Here is a 12,500-nt window from a genome sequence, read left to right on the forward strand (position 1 = left end):
CCGGCTGACGCGGTTCCGACTTTGCACTTTTTGGCTCACCCCGGCTGGCGGCCCACTCACTCGATCGCCAGGTCTGTTTGCCCCGGTGGTTCCACCGCCAGGCTTAAGCGCGAACTTTTTTTGTTTGTTTTCTTTTGATTAAGCGCAAGCTTTTTCTTTGTTTTCTTTTGATTAAGCGCGGGCTTTTTTCTTTGTTTTTTTTGCATTCGCCCCGGCAGACGCGGTTTTTGCGCCGCCCCGGCTGACGCGGTTTTTGCCGCCCCGGCTGACGCAGTTCGGACTTAGCACTTTTCGGCTGTGCCTGGCTGGCGGCCCACTCACTCGATCGCCATGTCTGTTTGCCACAGTTTTCCCGGTGGTGCCGCACCCGGGCTCGCCCCGGCTGACGCGGTTTCGTGCCGCCCCGGCAGACGCGGTTTTCGCGCCGCCCCGGCTGACGCGGTTTCGTGCCGCCCCGGCAGACGCGGTTTTTTGCCGCCCCGGCTGACGCAGTTCGGACTTGGCACTTTTTGGCTGAGCCTTGCTGGCGGCCCACTCACTCGATCGCCATGTCTGTTTGCCACAGTTTTCCCGGTGGTGCCGCACCCGGGCTCGCCCCGGCAGACGCGTTTTTTTTTTCTTTCGCCCCGGCTGACGCAGTTTTCGCGCCGCCCCGGCAGACGCGGTTTTCGCGCCGCCCCGGCAGACGCGGTTTTTTGCGCCGCCCCGGCTGACGCAGTTCGGACTTGGCACTTTTTGGCTGAGCCTGGCTGGCGGCCCACTCACTCGATCGCCATGTCTGTTTGCCACAGTTTTCCCGGTGGTGCCGCACCCGGGCTCGCCCCGGCTGACGCAGTTTTCGCGCCGCCCCGGCTGACGCGGTTTCGTGCCGCCCCGGCAGACGCGGTTTTTTGCGCCGCCCCGGCTGACGCGGTTTTTTGCCGCCCCGGCTGACGCAGTTCGGACTTGGCACTTTTCGGCTGTGCCTGGCTGGCGGCCCACTCACTCGATCGCCATGTCTGTTTGCCACAGTTTTCCCGGTGGTGCCGCACCCGGGCTCGCCCCGGCAGACGCGTTTTTTTTTTTTCTTTCGCCCCGGCTGACGCAGTTTTCGCGCCGCCCCGGCTGACGCGGTTTCGTGCCGCCCCGGCAGACGCGGTTTTTTGCGCCGCCCCGGCTGACGCGGTTTTTGCCGCCCCGGCTGACGCAGTTCGGACTTAGCACTTTTTGGCTGAGCCTGGCTGGTGGCCCACTCACTCGATCGCCATGTCTGTTAGCCACAGTTTTCCCGGTGGTGCCGCACCCGGGCTCGCCCCGGCTGACGCAGTTTTCGCGCCGCCCCGGCTGACGCGGTTTCGTGCCGCCCCGGCAGACGCGGTTTTCGCGCCGCCCCGGCTGACGCGGTTTTTGCCGCCCCGGCTGACGCAGTTCGGACTTAGCACTTTTCGGCTGTGCCTGGCTGGCGGCCCACTCACTCGATCGCCATGTCTGTTTGCCACAGTTTTCCCGGTGGTGCCGCACCCGGGCTCGCCCCGGCTGACGCAGTTTTCGCGCCGCCCCGGCTGACGCGGTTTCGTGCCGCCCCGGCAGACGCGGTTTTCGCGCCGCCCCGGCTGACGCGGTTTCGTGCCGCCCCGGCAGACGCGGTTTTTTGCCGCCCCAGCTGACGCAGTTCGGACTTAGCACTTTTTGGCTGAGCCTTGCTGGCGGCCCACTCACTCGATCGCCATGTCTGTTTGCCACAGTTTTCCCGGTGGTGCCGCACCCGGGCTCGCCCCGGCAGACGCGTTTTTTTTTTTCTTTCGCCCCGGCTGACGCAGTTTTCGCGCCGCCCCGGCAGACGCGGTTTTCGCGCCGCCCCGGCAGACGCGGTTTTTTGCGCCGCCCCGGCTGACGCGGTTTTTTGCCGCCCCGGCTGACGCAGTTCGGACTTGGCACTTTTTGGCTGAGCCTGGCTGGCGGCCCACTCACTCGATCGCCATGTCTGTTTGCCACAGTTTTCCCGGTGGTGCCGCACCCGGGCTCGCCCCGGCTGACGCAGTTTTCGCGCCGCCCCGGCTGACGCGGTTTCGTGCCGCCCCGGCAGACGCGGTTTTTTGCGCCGCCCCGGCTGACGCGGTTTTTTGCCGCCCCGGCTGACACGGTTCGGACTTTGCACTTTTCGGCTGTGCCTGGCTGGCGGCCCACTCACTCGATCGCCATGTCTGTTTGCCACAGTTTTCCCGGTGGTGCCGCACCCGGGCTCGCCCCGGCAGACGCGTTTTTTTTTTTTTCTTTCGCCCCGGCTGACGCAGTTTTCGCGCCGCCCCGGCTGACGCGGTTTCGTGCCGCCCCGGCAGACGCGGTTTTTTGCGCCGCCCCGGCTGACGTGGTTTTTGCCGCCCCGGCTGACGCAGTTCGGACTTTGCACTTTTTGGCTGAGCCTGGCTGGCGGCCCACTCACTCGATCGCCATGTCTGTTTGCCACAGTTTTCCCGGTGGTGCCGCACCCGGGCTCGCCCCGGCAGACGCGTTTTTTTTTTTCCTTCGCCCCGGCAGACGTGGTTCCCCCCCCCCCCTCCGTCTTTCTTTTTGTTTTTTTTTTTCGCCGCGGCTGAAGTGGATTTTTCGGTGCCTCGACGCCCCGGTAGTCGCGGTTTTTCCGTTTCCGCACGGCCCCGGCTGACGCTGCTCGGTCACAGTCGCCTTTTGTGGTGATTGCAGACTTCTTGAGCGCGGGTGTTTTTTTTTTTTGTTGTTGTTGTTGTTTTATTACGCATTCGCTCCAGCAGACGCTGTTTAGACTTTTTGTTTCCTCTTTTATCCTGCGACGAGGTGACGAGGTTTATTCGGTGCCCCGCCGCCCCGGCTGAAGTGATTTTTCCTGTCCCGTGCCGCCCCGGCTGACGCGGTTGGGACTTCGCGTTTGTTCGGCCGCCACGGGTTTTGGCGCACTCGCTCGGTTGCTTGTTGTTGCCACTTGTTGCGAACCCAGGTTTCTTGAGCGAGCGCGGGCGTTTTTTCTTCCTTTCTTTCTTTGTTCTATGTGTTAGCGAATCGGCCTTTAATATCACACGAGGACTCACAACCAACAATTTTCAGTTTGAAGTGTAAAAAATCTGCAGGTGTTGACGTAACTGACTTGCCCCGTACCCTTGAGTACATCCATGAAGTTCTTCGTAGTACTACTAAATCGCATTATTCCAAGTGGAGAAATTCCCATAAACTTGCAAACCTCTACACGAAAATCGGTGCGCGTGATAAAGTTGAAAATTATCGTCCGATATCAAATGTGCCTTCTATAACACAAATTCTAGGAAAAAAAAAAAAAAAACACTTGTTCGCCGTTTTCTGCGCCGTGACTGGCAGCACTCCGGCGAAGCGAAACGGGGTCGATTCGAGCACGATATCGGCGTCTTTCGACGTGCTCGCCGGCGACCGTCGCACGAGTACGTCGCACGAGCGCGTCTGCCGGGGCGCCGTTTGCGAAGCCGACGCAAAAGTGGGAACCGCCGCTCGGATGATCGCCGCTTTCGGCAGAGTGAGTGTTGGCACTCCGGGGAAGCGAAACAGCGTGAATGCGCCCACGAAATCGGCGTATTTTGAAGTGCCCGCCGGCGACCGTCGCACGAGTACGGTAAACCGCGTCAGCCGGGGCGTAGTTCGGGACGCCGACGAAAAAGTGGGAAGCGCAACTCGGATCTTCGCCGTTTTTGCAGGAGTGAGTGGCGGCCCTCCTGCGAGACCAAGAAGCATCGATTCGTGCACGAATTCGGCGCCTTTCGACGTGATCGCCGGCGACCGTCGCTCGAGTAGGGCAAACCGCGTCTGCCGGGGCGGGCTTCGGGACGCCGATGCGAAAGTGGGAAACGCTGCTCGGATGTTCGCCGTTTTTGGCCGAGTGAGTGCTGGCACACGGGCGAAGCCAAACGGGGCCGATTACGGCACGATATCGGCGTCTTTCGACGTGCCCGCCGGCGACCGTCGCACGAGTACGGTAAACCGCGTCAGCCCGGGCGGAGTTCGGGACGCCGATGCGAAAGTGGAGAACGCCGCTCGGATCTTCGCCGTTTTTGGAGGAGTGAGTGGCGGCACTCCGGAGAAGCCAAGGAGCGCCAATTAGCGCACGATATCGGCGTCTTTCGACGCGCTCGCCGGCGACCGTCGCACGAGTAGGGCAAACCGCGTCTGCCGGGGCGGGGTTTACGACGCCGACGCAAAAGTGGGAACCGCCGCTCGGATGTTGGCCGTTTTTGGCAGAGTGAGTGCTGGCACTCCGGCGACGCGAAAGAGCGCGAATGCGCCCACGAAAGTGGCGTATTTGGACGTGCGTGACGGCGACCGCTGCAGGAGTACGAAAAACCACGTCAGCCGGGGCGAGCGACACACGGCGGTCTGGGTGCTTATCGCTGCTATTATAGGGGCACCCCGGCAGACGCAGAAAAAAAAAAAAAATTTTCGACCTTCTTTTTTGCTGGTCGAGCTCGGGTAACCCAGGTCGCAATGGGAGCCGCGCACGAAAGCGGCGTCGCGAGACGCGTTCGCGGTCGCTAGTCGCACGAGCTCGGCAACCGCGTCAGCCGGCGCGGAGTTCGGGATGCCGACGGCTAAGTGGGTACCGCTGCTCGGATGTTCGCCGTTTTTGGCCGAGTGAGTGCTGGCACTCCGGTGAAGCCAAGGAGCGCCAATTCGTGCACGATATCGGCGTCTTTCGACGTGCCCGCCGGCCACCGCCGCACGAGTACGGCAAACCGCGTCTGCCGGGGCGGGGTTCGCGACGCGTACGCAATAGTGGGAACCGTCGCTCGGATGTTCGTCGTCTTTGGCCGAGCGAGTGCTGGCACTCCGGCGAAGCGAAACGGGGCCGATTCGGGCACGATATCGGCGTATTTCGACGTGCTCGCCGGCGACCGTCGCACGAGTACGGCAAAGCGCGTCTGCCGGGGCGAGGTTTGCGACGCCGACGAAAAAGTGGGAAGCGCCGCTCGGATCTTCGCCGTTTTTGCAGGAGTGAGTGGCGGCCCTCCTGCGAGACCAAGAAGCATCGACTCGCGCACGATATCGGTGTCTTTCGACGTGCCCGCCGGCCACCGCCGCACGAGTACGGCAAACCGCGTATGCCGGGGCGGGGTTGGCGACGCCGACGCAAAAGTGGGAACCGCCACTAGGATGTTCGCCGTTTTTGGCAGAGTGAGTGCTGGCACTCCGGCGAAGCGAAAGAGCGCGAATGCGCCCACGAAAGTGGCGTGTTTGGACGTGCTTGACGACGACCACCGCAGGAAAACGAAAAACCACGTCAGCCGGGGCGAGCGACCCATGGCGGTCTGGGTGCTTATCGCTGCTATTATAGGGGCACCCCGGCAGACGCAAAAAAAAAAAAAAAATTTTTTTCGACATTCTTTTTTGCTCGTCGACCTCGGGTGACCCAGGTCGCAGTGGGAGCCGCGCACGAAAGCGGCGTCGCGAGACGGCTTCGCGGTCGCTAGTCGCACGAGCTCGGCAACCGCGTCTGCCGGGGCGGAGTTCGGGACGCCGACGGCTAAGTGGGAACCGCCGCTCGGATGTTCGCCGTTTGTGGCCGAGTGAGTGCTGGCACTCCGGCGAAGCCAAACGGGGCCGATTCCGGCACGATATCGGCGTCTTTCTACGTGCTCGCCGGCGACCGTCGCACGAGTACGGCAAAGTGCGTCTGCCGGGGCGGGGTTTGCGACGCGTACGCAATAGTGAGAACCGTCGCTCGGATGTTCGTCGTCTTTCGCCGAGCCAGTGCTGGCAATCCGGCGAAGCCGAACGGAGCCGATTCGGGCACGATATCGGCGTCTTTCCACGTGCTCGCCGGCGACCGTCGCACGAGTACGGTAAACCGCGTCAGCCGGGGCGGAGTTCGGGACGCCGATGCGAAAGTGGGAAGCGCCGCTCGGATCTTCGCCGTTTTTGGAGGAGTCAGTGGCGGCACTCCGGTGAAGCCAAGGTGCGCCAATTCGCGCACGATATCGGCGTCTTTCGACGTGCCCGCCGGCCACCGTCGCACGAGTACGGCAAACCTCGTCTGCCGGGGCGGGGTTTGCGACGCCGACGCAAAAGTGGGAACCGCCGCTCGGATGTTCGCCGTTTTTGGCAGAGTGAGTGCTGGCACTCCGGCGAAGCGAAAGAGCGCGAATGCGCCCACGAAAGTGGCGTGTTTGGACGTGCTTGACGACGACCACCGCAGGAAAACGAAAAACCACGTCAGCCGGGGCGAGCGACCCATGGCGGTCTGGGTGCTTATCGCTGCTATTATAGGGGCACCCCGGCAGACGCAAAAAAAAAAAAAAATTTTTTTCGACATTCTTTTTTGCTCGTCGACCTCGGGTGACCCAGGTCGCAGTGGGAGCCGCGCACGAAAGCGGCGTCGCGAGACGGCTTCGCGGTCGCTAGTCGCACGAGCTCGGCAACCGCGTCTGCCGGGGCGGAGTTCGGGACGCCGACGGCTAAGTGGGAACCGCCGCTCGGATGTTCGCCGTTTGTGGCCGAGTGAGTGCTGGCACTCCGGCGAAGCCAAACGGGGCCGATTCCGGCACGATATCGGCGTCTTTCTACGTGCTCGCCGGCGACCGTCGCACGAGTACGGCAAAGTGCGTCTGCCGGGGCGGGGTTTGCGACGCGTACGCAATAGTGAGAACCGTCGCTCGGATGTTCGTCGTCTTTCGCCGAGCCAGTGCTGGCACTCCGGCGAAGCCGAACGGAGCCGATTCGGGCACGATATCGGCGTCTTTCCACGTGCTCGCCGGCGACCGTCGCACGAGTACGGTAAACCGCGTCAGCCGGGGCGGAGTTCGGGACGCCGATGCGAAAGTGGGAAGCGCCGCTCGGATCTTCGCCGTTTTTGGAGGAGTCAGTGGCGGCACTCCGGTGAAGCCAAGGTGCGCCAATTCGCGCACGATATCGGCGTCTTTCGACGTGCCCGCCGGCCACCGTCGCACGAGTACGGCAAACCTCGTCTGCCGGGGCGGGGTTTGCGACGCCGACGCAAAAGTGGGAACCGCCGCTCGGATGTTCGCCGTTTTTGGCAGAGTGAGTGCTGGCACTCCGGCGAAGCGAAAGAGCGTGAATGCGCCCACGAAAGTAGCGTATTTGGACGTGCTTGACGGCGACCGCCGCAGGAGTACGAAAAACCACGTCAGCCGGGGCGAGCGACCCACGGCGGTCTGGGTGCTTATCGCTGCTATTATAGGGGCACCCCGGCAGACGCAGAAAGAAAAAAAAAAATGGGGACATGGCGTGCGTCACCGTGCGGCTTCGCAGCGTTGCCGAAGTCGCCGAGCCCTTCGACTGAGCCGAACGGCGGACAGGGAACGTTGGTCGGCCGTTCTAACCTGTCGGTGCCACGCCGAGACGTCGTTAAGGAAAACCGCGTCGTGGGCCTCTACGACGCCGTCGAGTCGTTGTACGTTTGGTGTCCAGCGTGTCGGCGGCGAGTAGCGGACACGTCGTTCACGACTTCGGTCTTTCGCAGTCGACGCGAACTTGCGGAGAGTCGTGGTGCCTCACGTTTTCGGCAGAAACCGCGGCGGAATTTTCCCGTGCGTGCGCGCACGACCTCGGTGCTGTGCCGTCAGCGTAGTGTTGCACAAACTCGTGGCCTACCCAAGGTGCGGTACGTTTGCGGCCGTATCCTCGGTGGGAATTTCGTGAGTAGGGTCGCAAATTCTACGACCTCGGCGGGTTTGAGAGCGACGTAGACTTGTGGCACGCTCAACATGCCACACGTTTCGGGGCACACCCGCGGTGAAATTTTCTCGAGTACGCTCGTATTAGGGCCCAAGGAGGTCTGGGTACTTATCGCTGCTATTATGTGGGGGTTCTCGTGAGCGGCGTACGCGAAAGCGACCGGGTGTCTGATATGCGGCGGGCTTCGGCCTCGTCAAGCGTGTCCTCGGGTCTGCTCCAGGGGAATCCACGGCAGTCGTCTGCAGCCTCATCCGCTTGATGCGTTAGGGGCTGGTTGTCGGACGGTGCCGTTTTACCACGATATCGAGGTGTGTTCCGTGTCGTCCTCGGGCGATTCAGATGCGAAAGCGCCGAAGACGCGGGCGTGACCCGTCGTCTGGCGGCTTTGCAGTCTCGGCTCCGTTGCTAGTTCCGGCCGGTCCACCGACAGTGCAGCGGGCTTGGGCAACCCGCACGGCGCGACCGAGTCGATGCAACGAAAAAGAGCGAGCATGAACGTGCTTCTTGCCGCACGGCTCCCACTCGTCTTTCGGGAAGGTTGTGCCGTAGCGAGCTCGAACGCCGTCATCTCGGAGTGCAAAATAAGCGTGTTGGGGCGCCTGAAGGTGGCCTCCGCCGCACACAGACTGCGTCCGGCCCGCCGAGGGCGAGGACGGACGCGCAGTCGAACGATTACCTGGTTGATCCTGCCAGTAATCATATGCTTGTCTCAAAGATTAAGCCATGCATGTCTAAGTACATGCCGAAATAAGGCGAAACCGCGAATGGCTCATTAAATCAGTTATGGTTCCTTAGATCGTTTCTTCCTACTTGGATAACTGTGGCAATTCTAGAGCTAATACATGCAGTGAGCCTGGAGCCCTTTGGGTAACGGGTGCTTTTATTAGACCAAGATCGATCGGGTTTCGGCCCGTATTGTGTGGTGACTCTGGATAACTTTGTGCTGATCGCATGGCCACGAGCCGGCGACGTTTCTTTCAAGTGTCTGCCTTATCAACTTTCGATGGTAGGTTACTTGCTTACCATGGTTGTTACGGGTAACGGAGAATCAGGGTTCGATTCCGGAGAGGGAGCCTGAGAAACGGCTACCACATCCAAGGAAGGCAGCAGGCGCGCAAATTACCCACTCCCGGCACGGGGAGGTAGTGACGAAAAATAACAATACGGGACTCTTTTGAGGCCCCGTAATTGAAATGAGTACACTCTAAATCCTTTAACGAGGATCAATTGGAGGGCAAGTCTGGTGCCAGCAGCCGCGGTAATTCCAGCTCCAATAGCGTATACTAAAGCTGCTGCGGTTAAAAAGCTCGTAGTTGGATCTCAGTTCCAGACGAGTAGTGCATCTACCCGATGCGACGGCTCGGACTGAACATCATGCCGGTTCTTTCTTGGTGCACTTCATTGTGTGCCTCGAGATGGCCGGTGCTTTTACTTTGAAAAAATTAGAGTGCTCAACGCAGGCGAGTCGCCTGAATAAACTTGCATGGAATAATAGAACAAGACCTCGTTTCTGTTCTGTTGGTTTTTGGAATACGAGGTAATGATTAAGAGGGACGGACGGGGGCATTCGTATTGCGGCGCTAGAGGTGAAATTCTTGGACCGTCGCAAGACGAACTACTGCGAAAGCATTTGCCAAGAATGTTTTCATTGATCAAGAACGAAAGTCAGAGGTTCGAAGGCGATCAGATACCGCCCTAGTTCTGACCATAAACGATGCCAACCAGCGATCCGCCTGAGTTACTCAAATGACTCGGCGGGCAGCTTCCGGGAAACCAAAGTATTTGGGTTCCGGGGGAAGTATGGTTGCAAAGCTGAAACTTAAAGGAATTGACGGAAGGGCACCACCAGGAGTGGAGCCTGCGGCTTAATTTGACTCAACACGGGAAAACTTACCCGGCCCGGACACTGGGAGGATTGACAGATTGAGAGCTCTTTCTTGATTCGGTGGATGGTGGTGCATGGCCGTTCTTAGTTGGTGGAGCGATTTGTCTGGTTAATTCCGATAACGAACGAGACTCTAGCCTATTAAATAGGTGCGGGGTTCCCAGCACCTTACAACCTTCTTAGAGGGACAAGCGGCTCCTAGCCGCACGAAACAGAGCAATAACAGGTCTGTGATGCCCTTAGATGTCCGGGGCCGCACGCGCGCTACACTGAAGGAAGCAGCGTGTCTTTATCCCTGTCTGAAAAGACTGGGTAACCCGTGGAACTTCTTTCGTGATTGGGATAGGGGCTTGCAATTGTTCCCCTTGAACGAGGAATTCCCAGTAAGCGCGAGTCATAAGCTCGCGTTGATTACGTCCCTGCCCTTTGTACACACCGCCCGTCGCTACTACCGATTGAATGATTTAGTGAGGTCTTCGGACCGATGTCCGGCGCGGCCTTTCGGTTGCGCCGGTCTGTTGGAAAGATGACCAAACTTGATCATTTAGAGGAAGTAAAAGTCGTAACAAGGTTTCCGTAGGTGAACCTGCGGAAGGATCATTAACGGATTGTGAAGGGTGAGCGCCTCAGCTGCGTCTGCGCCCGACACTTTCTGCCGCTGACCCCGTTTGGACGCGGGGTCGGCTTTTCCCCACGGGGCTGCCTGAATGTGGAGCGGCACCCCGTGACAAATTGTTGCGCCCAGCGGACGCCAACACCGCGACCTTGGACGGTCGGCCAGGTGGCGGACGCGGGTACAAACGGCGCAACGCACTCATAGGTCGGCTTTCGACCCGCCACTGCACCGTGGCTCGAAGCGCTCGAAATGCGCGACCCGACCGCTGCGGGACCGCCTAGTACTGTAAACAGGAGCGGCGGAGCGCGAACGGCGAGTCGTGGTTACGTCGGTAGAAGGCGAGGCTGCGCGTTCCCGAAACGCCAGCCGAGTGCCCTCCCGACCGTTCGAGCGTGCAAGAACGAGACCCGACAATCGCGCGGCGACTGCCAAGTACGAGAGGAACGGCACAAGCGTCGGCGGTCGGTCAAGGAACTGGCGATGTGACGGGTCCGCTGTGCACCAGTGCATACCGTCCCGCCGTCCGCGGCAAGCGCCTCCGCGTCCTCGGGTGACGGAGGCTGCCGGTCGGTTCTTGCAGGCGAGGGATCTCGCTGGCACCGGTTCGCGTTGACGCGCGGCCGGTCATGGCACGGCGATGCGACGGCCGAGGTGCGCAGTACTCGATGGAGGAACCGCACGCTCCGATGACCGTCCCGCCCTCCGCGGCGTATGCGTACCGACCGTAATGGTTGCAGCAGCGCCGGCCGGCTTTTGAATTCGCCACACGAAACACGGTGCGAGATCGCGGTTAGGGGAGCGTCGACGTTGCCAGGCGTTTTGCTTGCTGCCGAGGGAAAGGCGGCACGGCCACGTCGCGCTCGTCGCGATTAGCGGGTCTGCGCGCTTTGGGAAGGTGCCGCAACGACTTGCCGAAAGAGGAAGCACGGAAGAACGAGGGACTTGGACGTCCCGACAATTGAACGCACTTGCGGCCAGGCCCTTGCTGGCTTCGTTCTTCCGCCTCGAGTAGGCTCGTACGCGGCTCCGGCGCCGAAAGTGGTCCTTGGCACCGACTTCGGTGGACGTGGGAAGTGCCGCGCAAGTACGGCGCGCCTGGCTCCACCTGTTGGCTAAAGTAGGCAGCCGGATCGGCATTTTGGTGTGCGGTGGCAAACCGTGGATGCGAAAAAAGCTTGTGCGATTTCGTGGAACAAAAAGCGGGGGTCCCCCTTTTTATGCGGAGGAGACCGACCCGCCCGCCGTGGTGAACCGCGACGCCACGGTAAAAACGGGAGAGGCTTGTCGATGGGACCGTGCATCCCGCGCTCCACGGAGGCCGGGAGGCGGCCGCCCGAGGAAATGTGTAGCCGTCGAGGCCCGCATCTGCGTGCACTCTTATCCAAATGGGTGTACCGCAGGCATTTTCTGGTTAGGCGGGCCAATGAGAGCGAGCACACAACGATACCTACGGGTCCGGCTTGGAGAACCGGCTTCGACGCCTCCCGAGTATTTATAGAGGGGTGGACCACGAAAGCACTCGCAAGTAGCGGAAGCGAAACGCCGTCCGAAACACACCGTTTGCTCGATTTGCGGCAGCCGAAAAAGGCGCGGCAGAGTTTTGGAGTCCAAGCGTGCGCTGAAAAGCGCCCTTCTTGGCCACTGTTTGGCCGAGTGCCAGAAACGTTTGGTTTTGACTGTACGGAATTGAACAAACACTTTTTCACGACTCTAAGCGGTGGATCACTCGGTTCTCGGGTCGATGAAGAACGCAGCCAGCTGCGAGACTTGGTGTGAATTGCAGGACACACTGAGCACTGATTCTTTGAACGCACATTGCGGCCTTGGGTCTTCCCTTGGCTTCGTCTGTCTGAGGGTCGGATCACATATCAAGAGAGCCTTCGGCGCACAAGGGAACGTGAGCCGTCGACTCGTTTTGACCGCGTCGGCAACACGGACAGCACGCTGAACACCTCACAGCGAGCGCCAACAGCGGCCACTCAAGGGCGAGACGGTGGCGACCGTCGTGCCAGAGCCCAACCGAAACGGGGGCGACCGACTGCATTGAGGATGTGGCACCTCGTTGAGACCGCCGCAGGACTTCGAGTCGGAAGGAAGCCTGCAGGGAAAGTGCGGTCGAGGTTGCGTACTCCTCTCTGCGACCGGGCGCGCAAGAGCTGCGAGAGCCACGGACGCGCAACTTTAACGCACGGTAAACACGAGGAGCGAAAGCCGGCCAGCAAAGCTTCTCCAGCCGTGCGCAAAGTGCGCGAGATCGCAGCCTTGCGTTGCGCTTGTTGCCCTCGAAGTAAGCAGGGTGTCCCGTAGACCGGGCGCTCGAACACGCTGCGG

General features: G+C 60.7%; 2 non-coding genes across 2 annotated transcripts; both read left to right on the forward strand.

Moving 5' to 3' along the window:
• Positions 1-8,341: 8,341 nt before the first annotated feature.
• LOC142792475 (small subunit ribosomal RNA) lies at positions 8,342-10,156 on the forward strand. The gene has a single exon (XR_012890950.1). It is a non-coding gene; the product is annotated as a small subunit ribosomal RNA (ribosomal RNA).
• A 1,719-nt stretch (positions 10,157-11,875) lies between these two features.
• LOC142792474 (5.8S ribosomal RNA) lies at positions 11,876-12,028 on the forward strand. Its single transcript, XR_012890949.1, has one exon. It is a non-coding gene; the product is annotated as a 5.8S ribosomal RNA (ribosomal RNA).
• Positions 12,029-12,500: the final 472 nt, after the last annotated feature.

This window comes from Rhipicephalus microplus, unplaced genomic scaffold (assembly GCF_043290135.1).
Source record: "Rhipicephalus microplus isolate Deutch F79 unplaced genomic scaffold, USDA_Rmic scaffold_223, whole genome shotgun sequence".
NCBI classification, from domain to species: domain Eukaryota; kingdom Metazoa; phylum Arthropoda; class Arachnida; order Ixodida; family Ixodidae; genus Rhipicephalus; species Rhipicephalus microplus.